General features: G+C 34.0%; 1 protein-coding gene across 1 annotated transcript in view; it reads right to left on the bottom strand.

The window, feature by feature from the left end:
• The window catches only part of LOC134253926 (zinc finger protein 267-like), a 127,771-nt gene that overhangs the window by 93,002 nt on the left and 21,739 nt on the right, over window positions 1–13,030 (bottom strand). The window lies entirely within an intron of this gene.

Genomic DNA, 13,030 nt, shown 5'->3' with positions numbered 1-13,030 from the left:
CGCTAGGCATAATAAAAAGAAAACAAACAAAAATAAGATCGAAAGCAGTGTCCTCCTATAGGAAAACACACAGTGGAGTACTAGATAGAATGTTCTATCGTTAAAATGATATTGTCCTATGGACCCGGTTTAACGATAGAATTCGTTCCATGTATTCGTAATGTAGCAAAAGAAACAAGGGCGATAACTCGCATAGTGCATTTACTAGGAACAATCTAGAGAGTTCCGAATGTAAACATGGCAGGAATTTGAATCGAGAGAAAAACGTTGAGAAAATTAATTGGATTTTCATATTTATATGGATTATTTTTGGGGATAAAAGGTATACGCAATCTTAAAAAGGTTTGTTTTGATTAGTTTGGTAGTTATTCCCAGTGCAAATCATTTTATATTCTTCAAAATCGTTTTGGAGCGGATCCGCTCAGATTTGCTACATTGCAAGTATATGGGACGTATTCAAACTGTGGTGAGGGCTTGTACCGAGACACAGTTAGATTATTCTAACTAAGTGGAGTACCAGTGTCAAACCGCAATTCAGAAAATGATAAAATAATAATTTATCTCTTATTAATATTGTTATTAACAGGAAAACCAGTTAATATTTATATGTCTTTAATGCATTATTGTTCTAAATTCCTTATAATCTTATAGAAGACTGACCTAGAATTGCGTCCCTTTTGTTTTCCTCGTGAATTAAAAACCAATTCTAAAATAATAATACATGTACAAGTTGCACAAGATCCATTCGCGTATTTGATACGTAATGACCTGTAATCCTTCAAGCATAGGTGTTCGCTTGTGTTATATCAGTCGTTGGTATATATATTTTTTTGATATCCGCAAGATTAAGTTTGTTTCCATTGCAAATTCTGACATGATTCAACACAAGTCCTTGTTCAAAACGCATTGTATTCCACGCAACAAAGCAATGAAACGTAAAATAAATATAGTAAACAATATATACCTTTTAATAACACAAGAAAACGTATTATCAAAGACTGATTAAATAACCACAAATTGTAAAACGAATGTAGATGACACTTTCAGCTTCTGACCACGTCGTCTGTCGCAAACAATATGGCGACTGTATGTCAACTTTTTCTGAACATCGAACCCGATTGAACTTTTGTTGTTAACGTCTTATGTTCCATGTTCACTTATTTTTTTAAAGAGTAGAATTTTAAATTTAATTCCTTGTGTATAAAGTTTATTATAAAATCAGATAAAAACTTTGAGATTAGCATTTTAAAAGTTTTTGACAGATTATACTATTTTTAAGTTATCTTGAAAAGTATATAACAGAATATTCTATGACAATGACAACAATGATCATATAGTAATAAACAGATAATAACATGACATTTCTAATTAATTAAATTATGTATCTTTGTATAAGCTACTTATGTACCTAGTCTATCTGAAATTGAACAACTAAATCTTAAATAGGAGAAGTAGCATTTTGAAAGAATTTCACAGAATATTCTCTTTTTTGTATCTATGGCAATACTGTTTATCAAAATCAAAAAATGATGCAGGAGTTCATGTATTATTAGTGCAGTCTTCTTGTGTGTCAAGTTATATTGAAATCAGACCAAAACTGTAGGAGGAGTAGCATTTAAAAGGAAGTTCCCAGAAATTCTATTTTTAGTAACCATGGCAACACCGCTCAAAAAAATCAAAATACGATGCACTGAATTATGTATCTTAGTGTAGTTTACTTGTGTGCCAAGTTATATTGAAATCAGACCAAAACTGTAGGAGGAGTAGTGTTTTAAAGGAATTTCACAGAAATTTCTATTTTTAGTAACCATTGCAACACCGCTCATCAAAATCAAAAACCGATGCACCATTTCATGTATCTTAGTGTAGTCTACTTGTGTGCCAAGTTATACTGAAATCGGACCAAAACTGTAGGAGGAGTAGCGTTTTAAAGGAATTTCACAGAAATTTCTATTTTTAGTAACCATTGCAACACCGCTCATCAAAATCAAAAACCGATGCATTATTTTATGTATCTTATTGTAGTCTACTTGTGTGCCAAGTTATATTGAAATCGGCCCAAAACTGTGCGAGGAGTAGCATTTTGAAAGAATTTCACAGAAATTTCTATTTTTAGTAACCATGGCAACACTGCTCATCAAAATCAAAAACCGATGCACTATTTTATGTATCTTAGTGTAGTCTACTTGTGTGCCAAGTTATATTGAAATCGGACCAAAACTGTAGGAGGAGTAGCATTTTGAAAAATTGTTTACAGACAGACGGACAGACAGACAGACAGACGGACGGACAACGGACACCTTACTATCGCATAAGCTCTTCTGGTCTCTGACCAGTAGAGCTAATGAAGGGCCAGATCCCCTCACAAGGGGAGATAATCAAGAAAAGACAAAAATAGAGTTGGGTCATTAGAAAATATTCTTCTCAAGAACCACTGGGCCAGAAAAGCTAAAACTTATGTGGAAGCATCCTGGGGTAGTGTAGATTCTAAATTGTTCAAATCATGACCCCTGGGGGTAGGGCGGGGCCACAATGGGGAATCAAAGTTTTACATAGAAATATATAGGAAAAATCTTTTAAAATCTTCTTCTCAAGAACCACTTCTCAAGAACCACTGGGCCAGAAAAGCTGAAACTTATGTGGAAGCATCCTGGGGTAGTGTAGATTCTAAATTGTTCAAATCATGACCCCGGGGGTAGGGCGGGGTCACAATGGGGAATCAAAGTTTTACATAACTTCTCAGGTGAGCGATGTGGCCCATGGGCCTCTTGTTTTTTTGACTGACTTTTTCCCTAAGAGTCTTAATTTCATTGTAGTCCCACTCTACCCACTGGGGGTCATAATCTGAACAAACTTGAATCTACACCACATAAAGATGCTTCCATATAACAAGAGGCCCATGTGCCACATTGCTCATCTGAGCAATAAGTTAAGTATTGAAAAGGAGGGCTTCAATTTAAACTATTTGAGAATACAACTTCCACATCAATAACAATGGCTTTACTGTTCTTGAACTGATATTTTTCTTATGTATATTCCTTTGTAAAAATTTCATCCCCAATGTGGCCCGTCCCTATCCCTGGAAATATGATTTGAACAAATGTGAATCTACACAACCTAATGATACTTCCATATCAATATAACTAAACTATGGTCTTTCCATTCTATAGAAGAGGATTTTCCTATAGATTCCTATTAAAACCTTGAACAAACTTGATTCTAAACTATCTGAGGAAACTTCCATCTAACAAGAGATGTTTGTAAAACACTTATGCCCCCCCCTCCCCCACAAATTGGAATTTTTCTAAGTCCAAAAGGGCATAACTCTTTCAAAAATGGTGTGATCATACCCAAAACATAGCTTGACCAAAATATTCATCTGACTAATCTGTATACTAAATTTCATTTCAATATATGCAACCTCTTTTAAGAAAATGAACGGAAACTGCAAAAATATAGAATTTTTCTAAGTCCAAGGGGCATAACTCTGTCAATTATGGTGCGATCGTACCCAAATCAGAACTTGACCTAGATATTTATCTGACTTATCTGTATACTAAATTCCATTTCAATATGTGCAACGTCTCCAAAGAAAATGAACGGAAACTGCAAAAATATAGAATTTTTCTAAGTTCAAGGGGCATAACTCTGTCAATTATAGTGCAATCGTACCCAAAACAGAACTTGACCTAGATATTCATCTGACTTATCTGTATACTAATTTCCATTTCAATAAGTGCAACGTCTCCAAAGAAAATGAACGGAAACTGCAAAAATATGGAATTTTTCTAAGTTCAAGGGGCATAACTCTGTCAATTATGGTGCAATCGTACCCAAAACAGAACTTGACCTAGATATTCATGTGATATACCTGTATATCAAATTTCATTTCAGTATCTGCAACGGTTATGAAGAAAATGAACGGAAACTAAATGGACCGACAGACCGACCGACCAACCGACGGACCGACAGACAGCAGCAAAGCAATATGCCCTCCCTTCTTCGAAGGGGGGCATAAATATGACCAATCATAACTTTGCTGTTTCCAAAAGAAGATTTTTCCTACATATTCCTAGGTAAAACTTCAATTTTACATTGTGGCATTGCCCTACCACATAGGGGTCATGATTTGAACAAATTTGATTCCACACTTCCGGAGAATGCTTCCACATAAGTTTTATCTTTCCTAGCCTAGACCTTCTTGAGAAGATTTTTAAACCCCATTCATACAACATCATTTGGATACCTCAGTATATTTAACTCGTATGTAAATTTACTCACATTTGCAATTTTTGTCGTATGAACTGATTTGCTCACATGCAAATTCTGCACAGTTGAGTCAATTTACACCTGGTCAGGACATGGTGCAAATTAACTTTTGCATATACATGTAGTTGTAAAGTATTACCGTATAAGCAGAATTTTTAGCTAGGATTTAATTTTGGCATTATTAGCATGCGTGTTGAGATCGCTAAAATTTAATATTACTAAAAATTAATTGTGTTGTATTTGTAATGGCTTCTCTGGTGAGCTTTTGAATATTGCTAAAATAACTTCTCACTAAAAATAAAATACCCATTTTTAAGGCCAAATCGCTAAATTTGCGTCTCGCTAAAATTTCCACTTATATGGTAGTTCATGGTGACCTGCTCAAAAAACTTTAACCTGGTCACTCATCTGGAAAATGTTGTTCACATACAGCATCTGAAGCAAGTCTGGTAGTATCCATCCCTAGATTCATCATCCATGCAAGTTTGGTGCGGGTAGGGCTTACAATTACTTGGGAATGGACCTGCTCCTAAAACTTTAACCGGGACGCCGACGCTGGAGGTATAGTATAAGCTCATCTCAACTTCGTCGAGGTGAGCTAAAAATAAAAATGACACAGAAATATACAACATAATTGCATTAAAATTTACAATACGAGTGTATTAATGCAATATGTCCTAAGATCTTTGTAATTTTTTATTTAATTTTTTTTTTCCAGAATTATATGTATGGTTGTTACAACGATCGCAATTCATTCTATAAGTCAGTAGTTTTCTTTTCTAAAATGCACATTTTTTAATTATTTAAACGAATTTTATCTTTTATACTAAAGCGTTCTGTAACAATTACGCGTGTTTTACGACAATAAAAATGGAGTTATTAAAAAGTTGATATTAAACTTCGTGTGTATGTGCAGAAAATATCATATTAAAGAAACAAATTAAGGATTTTACTTACTGTGCATTCATCTTCTTTCAAAGGAAAATTTTGTAAAATTTATTTTATTAAATTGATTATTTATTAATTTATCTACCGGTATTAATTTTTTTATTTATATTTTAGCACTTGACATTAGAATACAATAGAATAGTTTCAATGCAAGTAAAAGATCAGAGGAATTCTGAATAAAATGTTCATCTTGCATTCACCGCTTGTTCACCATTCATTCATCATTCAACATTTGCACTCCATTCGCGTTCTGCATTTGCTCACCGTTCACACATCGTTCACCAAGTTGCATTCAGCATTCACTCACCGTTCAAGTGGGAATGTAGAACATTTCAGGGACTGTACCCCCAGGGGTCATGATATGAACAGAATTTACACTACCCCAAGATGCTTCAACATGAGTTTCAGTTTTCCTGACCCAGTGATTCTTGAGAAAAAGATTTTTAAATTTTTCATCTATATGTACATTGTATTTCAATGTAAAAATTGGATTCCCTATTGAAGCCCCACCCTACCCCATGGGTCATGATTTGAACAATCTAGGATCTACACTACCCCAGGATGCTTCCACATTCAGCTTCCAAGTTTCAGCTTTCCAAGCCCAGTGGCTCTTGAGAAGATTTTTTAATGACCCCAACCTATTTTTGACTTTTCTTGATTATCTCCCCTTGGAAGGGGGCTAGACCCTTCATTTTAACAAATTAAATTCCCCTTCACCCAAGGATGTTTTGTACTAAGTTTGGTTAAAACTGACCCAGTGGTTCTTGAGAAGAAGTTGAAAATGTGAAAAGTTTACAGACGGACTAAAATAAAATGTGATCAGAAAAGCTCACTTGAGCTTTCAGCTCAGGTGAGCTAAAAGAAAATGAGAAAACCCTATTTAAGTTTAAATATAATGTATCTAACCTTCAAGTTTCATAGAAATCAGATGAAAGGTCTTTGAGAAATTGCCAGCCAAAAATCAGCATGAAACAAGAGGCGCAGGGGCCACATCGCTCAGCTGAGCACATCAGCTCGGAAAAAGCACATTAATCAGATCAGAACTGAAAAGTTTACTGAGGGGGGTGGGGGGTCATGAGAGGGCTTGAATTCTAATACTACTTGAGAATGCCTTGATATCAATACTGCATATAACTTCTTGAGAAAAATATTTTTATAGATTTTTTTGAGCATTTTGTTTGTATATATTACTTTGTAATAAATTGAATTTGACTCTCCATTGCTCCCCTCCCTACCCCAAAGGGTACTCATGATTTGAAAAAATTTAAATATTCAATAGATGAGAATGCTTACCTGTGAATTTGACTAAACTTTTCTAACTTTTCTGTTATTGGGATTTTTCCCTTTATTTTCCTATGTAAAACTTTGATTCACCATTGTGGCCCTTCTTTGCTTCTTCGGAGGTTATGATTTGAACAAATTTAATTCTACACTATCTGAGGATGCTTCCATATAAATATCACTAACCATGGTTCGCTATTCTATAGAAAACAATTTTTAAAAATATATTTTAATGTAAAACTTGGACCCGCCATTGTGGCTCTACCCTATCCCTAGGGGTTATGATTTGAATAAACTAAAATCTACAGTACCTGAGGATGCTTCCATATAAATATCACTAATCACAGCTTTGCAGTACTTGAGAGGAAAATTTTTAAAGATGTCCCTATATATTCCTATGTAAAACTTAAATCAGCCATTGTGGCCCCTTCCTACCCCAGGGGTCATGATTTGAACAAACTTGAATGAACACTCTCTGAGGATGATTCAACATGAGTTTCATCTTTTTGTCATCTTTCTTGTCCCAATTTTTTTTGAGAAGAAGACTTTGAAAGATTTTTCCTATATATTCCTATGTAAAACTTTGATTGACCATTGTGGAACCACCCTACCCTCGGGGGGTCATGATTTGAACAAACTTGAATCTACACTGCCTGAAGATGCTTCAACACGAGTTTCATCTTTCTTGCCACAGTGGTTCTGGGGCCCGTTTTACAAAAGAACTTAAAAACTAAGACCAAAAAATTTGATTATTGCAAAATTTTGCAAAATTAATAATTCTCTTTGAAATTGTTTTTGTAAAAATATCTTATCACATTCGTTTTAAAAAAATAAAAATGGTTTTTGATATAATGTTAATTTTAAATTCATATAAGAATTAAATTTGGTCTTAAGTCCTTTTGTAAAATGGGCCCCTGCATGGAGAAGAAGATTTTTAAAGATTTTTTCTACATATTCCTATGTGAAACTTTGGTCGGCCATTGTGGCCCCACCCTATCCCCTGGGGTCATGATTTCAATAAACTTGAATGTACACTACCTGAGGATGATTCAACATGATTTTCATCTTTTCTGTTCCTATGGATTTTGAAAAGAAGATTTTTAAAGATTTTTCCTACATATTCCTATGTAAAACTTTGATCAGCCATTGTGGCCCCATCCTACCCCCAGGGGTCATGATTTGAACAAACTTGAATGACACTACCTGAGGATGATTCAACATGAGTTTCATCTTTCTTGTCCCAATTGTTTTTGAGAAGAAGACTTTTAGATTTTTCCTATATATTCCTATGTAAAACTTTGATCTTTGTTCATGAATTTTCATGGAGACTAAAAAATGTAAAATAATTGTCACAAACGATTGCCAGAAAACACTCATTACTCCCATAATACAACTTTTGCATGCAGATGCAATTGTTGAACAAGCCCCTGGTATAATTAATAACATGCTATTGTTTTGATTTTGAAAGTATGGGATCAGTAGTAGGAGTACATAAAAGGTTAAAATCACTATTTTCTACTCTATGTAATTGATAACTTAGATTCTTCATGATAATAAAACTCTGTTATGAACTGTCTAGAAGGGAGATTACAATTAGGATAGGATGGTGTAATTTCGACCGATTATTTTTTTGTACTTAAGATTTGTTAAAGTATGTCACTGTTATGTTATGCTACAACTTTTACTGGATCCTTTTACCTTCAAAATGCCTTTTATCTTTCAGATTACATTGATTTTGTATATATTTTTGGTCATAATATGAAATAAATGCATTCGATTTACAAGATATGTGTGTTGGATAATTTCGACCGCACACGGGGGATTTTTGACCGATGGGCCAATACAAAGGAAATAATTGGCGTCAGCTCTAATATAATAAAAAAAATATGAATTAAAATTTTTCTACTGCACAGCATAAAAGATCGAGTAAAAGTACTGACCAAAAAAATGACAATTTTTAAATGTACTTAATTCGAAGACATTGAGTGCACTAAATGTCTATGACGCCGATTTGCCAGTTGGTAAAGTCATGTTACAAATGTACATGTAAAGGCATCAAAACCGCATGTAAATAAAACAAACTAGAACTGTCCAAATGGGACAAAATACCCCCTGCTGGGTTTTTCAGAAGTAAGTTTTTCCATAATAAAGATATGTATCACACATGAATTATGAATTTTTCTTCCAGTGACCTTGAACTTCCCCAAATGACCTTGGGTCAAGGTCATGACACACCCTTCGGTCATGGGCAATCTTTGTGTGAAATGAGAACTTACCAAGTTTATCCATAAGAAAGATATGGACCGGACACGAATTATGAAATTTTTCTTCCAGTGACCTTGAAGTTCCCCAAATGACCTTGGGTCAAGGTCATGACAAACCCATGGGTCATGGGCAATCTTTGTGTGGAATGAGAACCTACCAAGTTTATCCAAAAGAAAGATATGGACCGGACATGAATTACTAATTTTACTACCAGTGACCTTGAACTTCTCCAAATGACCTTGGGTCAAGGTCATGACACACCCTAACATCATGGGCAATCTTTGTGTGAAATGAGAACCTACCAAATTTATCCATAAGAAAAGATATGGACCAGACACAAATTAAGAAATTTTTCTTCCAGTGACCTTGAAGTTCCCCAAATGACCTTGGGTCAAGGTCATGACACACCTTTACGTCATGGGCAATCTTTGTGTGAAATGAGAACCTACTAAGTTTATCCATAAGAAAGATATGGACCGGACTTGAATTATGAAATTTTTCTCCAAGTGACCTAGAAGTTCCCCAAATGACCTTGGGTCAAGGTCATGACACACCCATGGGTCATGGGTAATCTTTGCATGAAATGAGAACCTGCCAAGTTTATCCATAAAAAAATGTGGACAGGACACGAATTATGAAATTTTTCTTCCAGTGACCTTGAACTTCCCCAAATGACCTTGGGTCAAGGTCATGACACACCCTTGGGTCATGGGCAATCTTTGTGTGAAATGAGAATCTACCAAGTTTATCCATATGAAAGATATGGACCGGACACGAATTATGAAATTTTTCTTCCAGTGACCTTGAAGTTCCCCAAATGACCTTGGTTAAAGGTCATGAAAAAACCCTTAGTTCATAGGCAATCTTTGAGTGGAGTAGTAGATTCTAATGTCCCTCCGTAAGAAAGATATGGACCGGACACGTTTGCACAGACAGACGGACAGCTAGACAGACGGACGGACGGACAGACAGACGGACAAGGTGATTCCTATATACCCCCCCAAACTTTGTTTGCGGGGGGTATAATGATTTTTCACAACTGTAATACTAGTTTCTACCAGGTATTTATTAATGTACATAATACTTATCCTAATATTTTTTTGCGGACAGTCATGAATTCTTTCTGGTAACAGATAGTAAATTGCGTCATTTTACATTGGTTGAAGTTACCCACTGATGCCATATTCATGTAGGGATAACTTCGGCCGATTTCTGTTCAGCTGATTTGCAATTTAATTTGTAAAAACTAATAATTACTATAAATTTAAAGGGTATAAATTTCATATTTGATAAATGTCACGCAAGGAATATCCATTCATTGTCTTTCTATACAAGATTTTTCCGAGGTGATAGTTCGTCGTAGTGGCAAAAAATATACTCGTCTGTAATTTTTTCGGGTGATATAGTCTATTCTTTGATGTAATTTTCCAATAACGATCTTAATAACGCTCATGGAAATAAAATTATTTTGGACACAATATATTAAAAATACGTTTTCTTTCTGCAGAATATAAATGTACATACACAATTATACACCATAAATAAAATATTTTAAGGTATTTATGAACGGTCGAAATTAACCAGGTGGTCGAAATTACACCACCTTACCCTAAATTATGATTGTAATTAAACAAACACTGCATCATCATTGACAGCATTTTTTTCTCATATTGAATTAATAATGTTTCTTCTTCATTTAAATTGGCCAGCTATATTAATATTGTGCTTTAAATAATCTCATTTTTCACGACACAACTTTGTTCGACCGAATTTTCTCTATTTGTTAAACTTTAAACAAGTTGTAAGAAAATTAAACAGAATTACAGTCTAGGAAAAATTTCATAATTTTCGTAAAAACCTATCATAAATTTATTAACAACTAAAAAATTATATCTCTGGTCTGTACTGTATCGTACTATTTTTGGGTTGAAACACTTAATATTTTGATGCAGTACGTTAAAGTCACATTTTTCTGTCCATTGTGTGTAATAGATACAGCACAGACTGCATGGTTGTGAAGTATCTATGACATGATCCACATTCCTATTTTGTAGTCTATTCTCTTATACATTTTCATAGCTCAGGGTACTCAGTTTGAGGGCGAATGGTACCAAGAGATATTTGTTGTCCTCCTCGGCGGCCATACTTGTAATGAAAATACGAAACTATGGCTCTACATGTATAATGTAAAAAAAATTCTAATTCATTAAATGATATAACTTATATCAATTAAAAAAAAATTAATTTCAGTGAAAAATTATTCAGATAAAGTTTGTTATTTTTTGTTAAAGAAAAATCTTGGCAATTCGAAACTATTTCTTAATTAGCTCTGCATTACACTTTTTAAAAGGCGAAAACTTTGAAACACGCGAGACGTTGGAAAGTGAATTGGTAGAGTGGGAGAATTATTAGGGTAGTCATTCTTTGTTAACCTTTGAAGAAAATAACAGAATTCAAAGAAGGAATATCCAGAGGATCAATTTACTTCATAACTGCAGATATGAGTGGTGAGTTATAATAAAATGGAGGCAATCGCTGAATCTGTGAGATATCTGTCTGTAGATGTTACTGTCTATTTGTAAAAGTTATGTCTTTTTTAATGAAAATTTTATCAAACTTTGTTATGAGTAAGGATCCAACCACATTCAATAATTAAAGATTGAGGCTCAGATCATTAAATTCATCCTGTTCTGAGTGACCTACAACATGGCGGGCAAGGGAAACAGGCTAAACTCTCGCTTGGAATGCTTTAAAATATGGCAATGCCTATGATGCAGAATTAAATGAAACAAGTATGCAAAAAATGCAATTGAATTAGTCTTAAGTTTTTCACATTCATGAGCATTTTCAGAAAATCTTTGTTCTTGTAGGGAAAAGAGAAGCAGTTCACAGATAGTGTTGATGAGTTGAGATCAGAAGATAAAAAAAACTCTGGCTGCAAAAAAAAATCCACGCTCTTGAAGAAAAACAAAAGAAAGAAATAAAATATGAATAGTATTCAATCAAAGGATCCCAGTGATGAAATTCTGGAAATTCCACATGGAAAGCCAATAAGATTTTTTTAATTGACCACCTCTGCTCAAAATTCTTGAAAGCCCTTTTAGCTGATGCCCTAATTGCTGAACACACTTTTCTGCCAGACTTGGATTAAAAATCATTCCATTTTAGGTATACACTTTGAAATATGCTGAATAAGGAACCCACTCTCCTTTTGACCAAGTAAGGTTAAGGATTCTGCAAAGAGTCGCATTTGAATTGAAATTTTTCATAATTTTACCAGGAATGAACTACGTAATTCATTTATTATTGTTATCACTTATCAGAGTTGTCTACTTGAACAAAGATTTTGTTACCATGTTTTGTTTGAAAACAAAAATTGTGTGAAATCTTTCAAGATACTATATCATAAAATATTTTCTTTTACGGTTTTTCATTTTGCATAACTTATTATATTTTTGTTTACAAAGAAGCAAGAACATTCATGAATAGTTCATGAACATTCCTAAATAACTTTTACAAATTATTCATGAATAGTTCATGAAAATGCATTGAACTTATTAATATAATTCATGAACTTTTCTTGAAAGTTCAAGAATATAATTCAAGACCTTTTCTTGAAAGTTCAAGAATTATATTCTTGATCATTCTGCAGGCATTTAAAATGTCCAAGTTTGTTCATGAACAACAAATTTTTCTTGAATATTCTTGAACTTGGTTTTCATGAATAAAATCCATGAAATCATGAGTGTCCAATTTTAACTTCATGGGATCTTCATGAACAATTCATGAGCAGATTCAAGAATATAATTCATGAACTTTTTTCTTAAAAGTTCAAGAATTATTCTTGATCATTTCGCAGGGGTATCTCCCCTTGGAAGAGGGCATGACCCGGCCTTCATTTGAACAAACTTGAATCCCCTTTTCTCAAGAATACTTTGTACAACTTTGGTTGAAATTGGTCCAGTGGTTCTTGAGAAGATGAAAATGTGAAAAGTTTACAACAATGCCAAAAACGACAATGAGGAAGACAGACAACGGACAAATTTTGATCAGAAAAGCTCACTTGAACCTTCGGCTCAGGTGAGCTAAACATAAGTAAGAAACAGTAGAATAACAGTAGGGTCTTCCGAAGCGGAAGCTTGGAAAACCCTGATTATAATAAGAAACAGAAAAATCACTATAAGGTCTTCCATGAAGACTGAAGACATAAAAATGTCTTTCTTTGTTTGTTACTACAGGAATTAATGTAGCAGCTATTGCAGAAAAA

Source organism: Saccostrea cucullata, unplaced genomic scaffold, assembly GCF_032062105.1.
Source record: "Saccostrea cucullata isolate Sc308-1 unplaced genomic scaffold, CSIRO_AGI_Scuc_v1 ctg194, whole genome shotgun sequence".
NCBI classification, from domain to species: domain Eukaryota; kingdom Metazoa; phylum Mollusca; class Bivalvia; order Ostreida; family Ostreidae; genus Saccostrea; species Saccostrea cuccullata.
Note: the sequence above shows the minus strand (reverse complement) of the source record. Positions and strands in the feature narration are given on the sequence as shown.